The sequence below is a fragment of the Canis lupus genome, chromosome 3, assembly GCF_048164855.1.
Source record: "Canis lupus baileyi chromosome 3, mCanLup2.hap1, whole genome shotgun sequence".
Lineage (NCBI taxonomy): Eukaryota > Metazoa > Chordata > Mammalia > Carnivora > Canidae > Canis > Canis lupus.
Window position 1 is genome coordinate 88,656,671 of NC_132840.1, and position 8,270 is coordinate 88,664,940.

The following is an 8,270-nucleotide window of genomic DNA, read 5'->3' on the forward strand; positions in this document are numbered from 1 at the left end:
GACTGGAGCCCGAGAGCATGAAAAAGGTAAGAGTAACAAAGTCAGCAGTGAGAACAGTCTCTAACATTTTTGAATTTTTGGTAATGTGTCGATTGTCTCATTTCCTTGCTGACAATCCACTGAAGCAGACCCTGCATACCCCGGGGAGCACATGCCTGCGGGGAGACACCCCCAGCACAGACCTATAGGCCAAGCTCACCTCCGGCCTCCAGCAGCCCCACTCTGGCCCCCACCCCGCAGGCCTCCCAGGCCCCTGCCCGCCACCCCCAGCCTGTGATGCTGGTCTGGGGAGGGGAGAACATAGTCAACGGATCTGAGGTAGACTAGGATGGAACTGGGTTTAGAGAAGTGCTCCGCGTCTCGCGTGATGCGGGCTCCTTCATATCCAGCCTTTGGGTTAGATTGTAGCATGAGTAGATGAGGCTAGGGGAGGAGCACCGTGCAAGTAGGACACCGGAAGGCTGCGGCTAGACTCTGCACAGACTTGCCCCGCGGCCTGTGGGTATCCCGCGCTCCTATTTTTTCAAATGGGAAAATGTCATCCCTACCCCGAGGCTCTTGCTAGAGGAAGATCACATGACAAGGAGACAGGAAAGTAAAGGAAGATCTTTTTTTAGCCGAACATCAGCAACCAGGGCGTTAGTTGGGGGGGAGGAAAGGGTTCTTGAGCAAATCTCTGCACCCAGAGCTCCAGACTTTTGAAGCGTTTTGTCTCCAAATGAAAACCATCCCCAGGTAACGATACCTGTCCCTCTCTCTCTGCGCCAGCGGAGCCACGGAGTCCCCTACCTGCCTTGCAGAACAGGCCTCCGCCGTGGTCTCTACACCTAATCCTGACCCACCATCCCCCCTCAACCTCACCCCTCCCCACCTGCCACTGAGGCTCAGTCAACAGTGGGCAGTTGTCCGGAAAGTGTGACTTTGCACACTGGAGTGGGAGGCTGCTCTGATGGCGGCGCGGGGCCCAGACCGAGGAATCTGTTCACGGAGGAAGGAGGCAAAGGAACAAGAAGCTCCAGCTCACTGGCGTTCAGCCCCCGTGGGCTTCTGCGGAAGGCTGAATGGCAGTTATTCGAGAGGAAGCCGGTGAATGCTCTGCCACACGATTCGGGGAGACACTGTCAGCACAGCAGCACTGCTGTGAGTCCCCAGATAGATCTACAGGGGAGAGTGGGCTCAGGGCTCAGGGTGGAAAGGGGTAAAGGCTACACAGGCATGAACTTCCCAACTGTTCCTTCAGAGCTTACTTCACATTTCAGTTTGGTCTTTTTCCAGCCGTGGGAGACGGAGATCAAGCGCTAGGATGACTCAAACCCAAAGGCCATTGCAGTCCTTGGCGGTAGGTATCACCCTAAGAACGTTAGTTCCGGATGGCTTCCTAAGGGGTTAAAAAGAGCAATCAGCGGACACAGCGAAGCTAGAGAGCCTTGTCCCAAGAGAGAGGCTTGGAGGATGTTCAGCTTTGGGAAATTTTCCACACCATGGCCTCCCTGAGCTTATGGGCAGCGAGGTGGCTGCTCTGAGCTGGATTAGTGTGCTTCCCACTTAGGATTTCTCTCAGTGTGCCGGGCACAGCTCCGGCCCAGCTCTGGCACCTTCCTCTGAGGAGCTTGCGCCCTCCTCCCCGCCTTGTGAGATGCTCAGGCCTGTGCTCGGACCACTCCTTTGGGAGAGCTCACAGCTCTTCCCCTGCTGTCGTGGGGAGTGAAATATGTGTGCAGAGCTCAGGGAAGTTGACTACAGCTGTAGAGTTGAGTAAAGCTCCCTTATGAAGTGAGAGGTTACTGGACGTAGAATCCTGGCAGCTCCGTTGCTCGGAGATCTTCCTCGACAATGCCCTGGCTGAGACATCACACCTATGGAAGGGGCCGGGTGTCATGGCGAGGGGACGTGGGAGCACCTCTCTCTGCCCTGGGCCTTCTGTGGACAGAATGGTCAAGAGCACAGGTATCTGAGGTCCAGTCTGGCTGATGGAGATTTGATCCACTCTCATGAGCCACTGAAAGAAGGGATGGATGTGTCTTCCAACCTGTCTGGGATTAGGATGAGTGGGTTCAAAGGTTCTGGAAAGTGCTCTCTTTCTGTACTGTTTCTTCTCATTCTTTTGGACTGGAAGTATCTTTAATGGACAGAAATCTTCACGAAGCTAAAGTCTGCAGCATGAGCCCTCTTGGATCAGAAACACCATGACACCATCTGGGGTGGAGGTGGAGCACTGAGCTTCAGGAGAGAGAAGGGGCAGAGGAGGGTGGGCCGAGACACTGGTGGTGTGCAACACCTGCTTGCCAAGGACCGGTGCTGGGTTCTTTGTCACTATCTGGGCTCTTTTTCTCTTCCACCAGACGATCATGTAAGTGGCCAGGGAGGTGCTTAGGATAAGCTTTAGTGCCTCCAGGGCTTCTGTTGGTCCCAGTTTTCTCATTGGTCCTTCCAGACTAGTGCCACCCACCAGAACTTCCTGTGGTGACGAAGCTACTCTAAATCTGTGTTGTCTAATGCAGCAGCTACTAGGCACATTGAGTATCGAGCACCCCAAAAGTGGCTACGGAGACTGAAAAACTGAATTTTAATTTTTATTTAATTTTAATTAATTTTAATTTAAATAGCAATGTAACAGCAATTTTAACAATTTTAAAATGTAGCAATTTTAATTGTTAAATAGCAATTTAATAGCTAGTGGCTGCCATACTGGTCAGCAAAGCTCTAGACTTTCTTGAGAAGAGTGAGGATGGAGAGTCCAGGACACCGGACCAGGAGTCAGCAGATCAGGTTCTTCCATCCAGCCCAGCCACTGAGCCTTGTGTGAACTTGAGGAAGTTGTTTAAATTCTTGGTGCATTAGTTTCTCTCCCTGGATTAGGGAGTGGGGGTGGGCGGTTGGCCCTGCCTGCCTTGATAGACGTACATGGAAGTTTGGACACATCTGTGTAACCAGTACTCAGGTCAAGAAAACAGAGCATGGGGCTCCTGGGGGGCTCAGTGGTTGAGCACCTGCCTTCAGCTCAGGCCATGACCCTGGGGTCCTGGGATCGAGTTCCGCATTGGGCTCCCTGCATGGAGCCTGCTTCTCCCTCTGCCTGGGTCTCTGCCTCTCTCTCTGTGTCTCTCATGAATTAATAAATAAAATCTTTTTCTGGAAAAAAAAAAAAACGAACATAACCAGGATCTTAAAAGCTCCTCTGTTGCTCATCATTACAGTCTGCACCCAAGGACAAACCCTACCTTGACTTCCAAAAGGAGCCATCAGTTTTGCCTGTTTTTGAACTTACTATAAACGAACCACACAGTATGCATCCTCTTGGATCTGAATTGTTTCATTTGACCTTGTCTGTGATGGTTTTCAAAATTGTCATGTGTTGTAGTTACTGATTCTCATTGCGTTTCTGTGACTATGTTATACTTTGTGTATTTATTTCTATTGACAGGCATTTGGGAAGTTTTCTTATGGGGGTTATTATGGACGATGCTTCCACAAACGTTTCATTATTTGTTTTTGGAGAATATACGTTGGTGATATTCCTAAGAGAGCAACTATGCTCAAGATAAGATCTTGAGAAAGGAGAAGTGAGGAGGAGAAAGATAATCACAAGAAAATGGTCAACATGTCTCAGAAATTTCCCCCAATTCCATGCACATCCTTCTCTAAGGTATGTATGTATATGTTCTTGTTTAGAAGATACACATAATTAGTTTTCCTAGGTGGTCGTACCAATCTGTGCACTTGTCAGTAGTACATTCATGGATCTCTGTTACTAGAAACATGTCCTATCACTTCTCATGTGACCAGGGCCTTGCAGGTGGCTCCCGAGTGTCTCTAAATAGATCCTCAGGTGCCGTGAATCTGTCTGCTCTTTATGTTCTTGGCTCCTCCAGGCATGGACTCTGACACCCGCAGGAGGCTCATCGGTGTTCAAGGAGGTACTGGGTCCAGTCCTCAGAGCAGAACTATGCCTCGTCCATCAGGAATTTACACTTTGTGTGTGTGTGTGTGGTTTTCCATTCATCTTTCCTGACCTCTTAAGCTTAAAGAAAAAGGCTCATGTCCCACCATTTTCTGGCTGCTCCTTCACAAGAGGCCTGTCTCAAAGGGAAGGCTTCCTGGAACTTTGGTTTTGATGCCACAAAGATTCAGTCTCTGCTGGGTTCCTACGTGGGGAACGCAGAAGACTCTGCACATGCAGCCTCTCTGCTCACCCTCATCCCTCTCCTGCCTGAATGCCAGCCTCTCCTCCCCCAACTCCGTCCTCTCTCGCTCACTTCCCGCCCCTCAGCTCCTCTTGTCCTCACGCCAGCCACTGGCAGAGGCACATCAAAGGTCCAAAGAGGGTGGGGAGGGATTTTGAACAGGGAGACGTAAGGAAGCTGTGGGAGAGGCTGTGCAGCCTCTTCCAATTGCCACAGCTCCCCCTCTGCGCGGGTGGAGGGCTCTGGGCTTTTCTTCCCAGCTCTGGGATGTCAGGACGGTCTTGTTAACAGGGTTCTTGTGCTCAGTGCATCGGGTATCGCTGGTAGACTCTGATATACAGAAAGATGAGCCCTGATGCTGAAGGGGTGGGGACACCCCATCCCTCTATCTGCTCCGAGGATGCGGGTAAGCGCAGGAGACAGAAGCTTAGGAAGTCTGGTGTCCTGCTACGTTGCTTTGTATTTTTTCCAGGCTCTTGCTATACGGTGCATGGTTATGCTGGAAATTAGTTTGAGGGAAAACAGGAGGTGAGAGCCAGTGACATCTTTTACTTTGGATCTCTGGTATTTTGTAATCTCCCTGACTCCTCTGCCCCACTCTGACAACCTCACCAAACAAAAATCATAATTTGAGCATTGACTAAAATGCTCTGGCACTATGCTAGAATTCTCTGTTTGCCAAATACCAAAATATTTGCGACTTGCATAAACTTCTCACAGCTCCCTAATTATATCCTATACACGATGCCGGGGACCCAGAAGACAGGCAGCTGCTTTCCAGCTGCAGACACACCTGACGTATTAAGATCTCAAAGCAAAGCAGCTCAGAACAGAGGCTGAGTGGAACCCGCAGACCCTGAAAAGTAAAAGGCCCACAGAGAGGGGCAAGCACCTCAAGGAGGAGAGGACAGGTGAGGTTTTCTGGGAGAGAGGGTCAGGAGAAGGTCCCGAAGGACAGGTAGGTAGCAGAAGTGAAGCTTCCAATGCAGGGGACAGCGGGAGCGACGGGAGCCATGTCATCATCAACACCATGTGACCACGGAACTGAAGGGACTTGGGATCACCCTGATTATCTGTAGGATGACAAGGCCGAGGTTGGGATGGGATAGGGCCTTGCCTGAGGTCGCAGGACGGAGAGGCCAGGACCCTGGAGTTACTTCCTTTGCTCAGAGGTGCTGTCTGCACACAGAGCTGCTGTAGGATGGTGTCCCTCTGTGCCCTGGTGGCTCAGCCACCAGCCTCATGGGTGCTTTTTTGCCTTAGGCTTGGTGCCGGAGGCATTTTCCTCGTGCGTCTTTTCCTTAAACTGCCACCAGCCCAGGTAGCTTCCTGCCCGAGGCCTGGCCCTGCCCATGTCAGCGCTGACGGACCCTGAATCCGCGCCTCCAACCTGCGGTTCACAGATGCAGAGACAGGCCAGGGAGGGTGGCAGCAGGGCTCTCCCAGGAGCGCAGGTCACCCTCCTGGGCCGCCAGGCGTCCTAGGAGGAGGGAATGCCCCCAACCGCAGGGGACGCAGGGACAAGGGTGAAAAAGGTACAGAAGCCACACTCACTTTTGGATAATCGCGTACTCTGCCCCTACCTCTTGTCCGCCTCCCCTGAGTCATGTCGAGGCCAAGGGTCCTCCTAGCGCTGCTGCCTCAGACCTAAAAGACCTTGGACTTTATGCTGGACCCATAGCCTGCAGGGGTGGCTGTACCCCGTGCTGGAGGCAGGGGTGATGAGGAGGCAGGGGTGCTTGGGGGGCTCTGAGACAGGAACGGAGGGTTCAGGCCTCCTCTGAAGTGGGAGGAGCAACCCATTTGATCTTCCCTATTTTACAGGAAAGGCTTGGCCCTGTCCCCTGGGAACCGGGTCGACAGGAAATAACCAAGCTTATGTTTGAGGAGGCACTGGTGTTTTTTCTCCGTGTTAACCGCTGGGCCGGCTGTCTTTCTTTTGAGAGTTTCAAACCGGGAAAGGCCTCCTAAATGGATCGGAATTTAAAAGACCACATGGATGGGCCTAAAGACTGTTATGCAAAGTGACATAGTCAGACAGGAAAGACAAACACCATATGATTTCCCTTATATGTAGAATCTAAAAAACAAAGCAAATGAACAAACAAAATCTGAGACAAACCCATAAATGCAGAGAATAAACTGGTGGCTGCTCGAGGGCAGGGGGATGGGGGAAGGAGCGAAGTTGGTCAAAAAGATGTGGAGGCATAAACGTCCAGTTAGGAAATAAATCAGAGATAAAAAGTACCGTGTAGGGGATAGAGTCAATAATACTGTAATAACTTTGCACAGTGACAAAGGGTGACTGTCCTCAGGCCGGCGAGTGCTGGGCAGTGTGGGGAATCGTCAGATCAGTGTGTTGTACACCTGAAGCCAATATAGCGCTGTATGCGTCAACAACAAAATGTAAAATATAAAAAAATTAAAAATAAAAGAGGACATTCATCCTGCCGCTTGTGACAACATGGATGAAAGTAGAGGCCATTATGCTAAGTGAGATGAGGTGACCAGAGAAAGATAAAGACCATGTGGCATCACTGATATGTGGGATTGGAACCGGGAGCTGCCAGATAGGCTCCTGGGAGGAGTAGGTCAGAAGATACCAAAGGTATACTTAAAAGGTGAGTAAGTTCTGAGGAATTAATTTTTTTTTATTTATGATAGTCACACAGAGAGAGAGAGAGAGAGAGGCAGAGACACAGGCAGAGGGAGAAGCAGGCTCCATGCACCAGGAGCCCGATGTGGGATTCGATCCCGGGTCTCCAGGATCAGGCCCTGGGCCAAAGGCGGCGCCAAACCGCTGCGCCACCCAGGGATCCCAGTTCTGAGGAATTAATATCAGCATAGTGACTAAGTTAATAATATGTCACATATCGAAATTGGCTAAAAGAGTAAATTTTAAGTATTCTTATCACAAACGCAAAGAACCACGTGAGGTGACGGATGTGCTAGTTTTTCTTGATTGAGGTGATCATTTCACATGTACACGTATGTCACACCATGTTGTACACTTTGAATATATGCGATCTTATCTGTCGCAAAAAATGGAGGCGATTTTAGAAATGACAATTCTTGGAATTGCAAAAAAGGTTGAAGTGTTCATAACTCATCTGAAGGATGACCAAGGATGAGAGAGACTAAGAGTCAACCAGAGAAAGACAATTATCATGGTTTCACTCACATGTGGAATTTAAGAAGGAAAGGAGATGATCACAGGGGAAGAGAGGGAAAAATGAAACAGGATGAAGTCAGATGGAAAACCGTAAGACTCTTAAGAACAGGAACAACTGAGGGTAGTTGGAGGGGCGGCGGGTGGGGCTGGGGTCACTGCGGGCCGGGCATGAAGGAGGGCACTCCCTGCACTGAGCACTGGGGGTTACCTGCAACCAGTGAATAACTGACTCTACATCTGAAACTACTGATGCACCACGTGTTAACCAATTAGAAAATAAATCAACAAAAAGTGTGTGAGCACAGTGGACGGGAGATAGCGCGTGTGTGGAGGTGAGAGTGCGTACACGTGTAGGTGCGCACAAACTCTGGTATGTGCACACGTGTGTTGCAGGAGAGGGCAGAGCAGGCCGGGCACCGGGGTCCCACGCTGTGGACGTTAAGCTCTGTAAGGCGGCATCTGTGCCTTCCTCAAGCACTGGCCTCGCCTCTGCCCTGCACATGGTCATGGTGGCACCGTAGAAGCCTCTAGTCAGAGCAGAGACTGGCGGGCTTAGGGCTAAGGAAGGGCGGGTGCCTGGCTCAGGTCAGCAGTCATTCAACAAACGCTTGGTGAGAATATGTGATGATCTGTGGAGGGTGTGTGAGGGGGTGAGGGGGTCCGTGTGAGGGAGCAGGAGAGGCCGCGGGGGGGGGACGGGGGGCCGGTGGAGGGGGTGAGGGGGTGAGAGTGTGAGGGGTGAGGGGGTCCGTGTGAGGGAGCGGGAGAGGCCGCGGGGGGGGGACGGGGGGGCCGGTGGAGGGGGTGAGGGGGTGAGGGGGTCCGTGTGAGGGAGCGGGAGAGGCCGCGGGGGGGGGGGACAGGGGGCCGGTGGAGGGGGTGAGGGGGTGAGGGTGTGAGGGGTGAGGGGGTCC

At 51.6% G+C, this 8,270-nt stretch overlaps 2 long non-coding RNA genes across 4 annotated transcripts; one reads left to right on the forward strand and one right to left on the reverse strand.

Annotated features, from left to right (window-relative positions):
- Positions 1-595: 595 nt before the first annotated feature.
- Positions 596-1,893, reverse strand: LOC140631285 (uncharacterized). 2 transcript variants are annotated; one of them, XR_012028918.1, is made up of 2 exons: positions 1,596-1,893; positions 596-1,378 (listed from the first exon to the last, which is right to left on the reverse strand). It is a non-coding gene; the product is annotated as an uncharacterized lncRNA (long non-coding RNA). The 2 variants fall into 2 exon arrangements; XR_012028919.1 differs by having other exon boundaries at positions 1,481-1,893.
- LOC140631286 (uncharacterized) lies at positions 1,820-7,997 on the forward strand. Of its 2 annotated transcripts, none has more exons than XR_012028920.1 (3): positions 1,820-1,947; positions 3,425-3,646; positions 3,873-7,997. It is a non-coding gene; the product is annotated as an uncharacterized lncRNA (long non-coding RNA). The 2 variants fall into 2 exon arrangements; XR_012028921.1 differs by having other exon boundaries at positions 1,893-2,350.
- Positions 7,998-8,270: the final 273 nt, after the last annotated feature.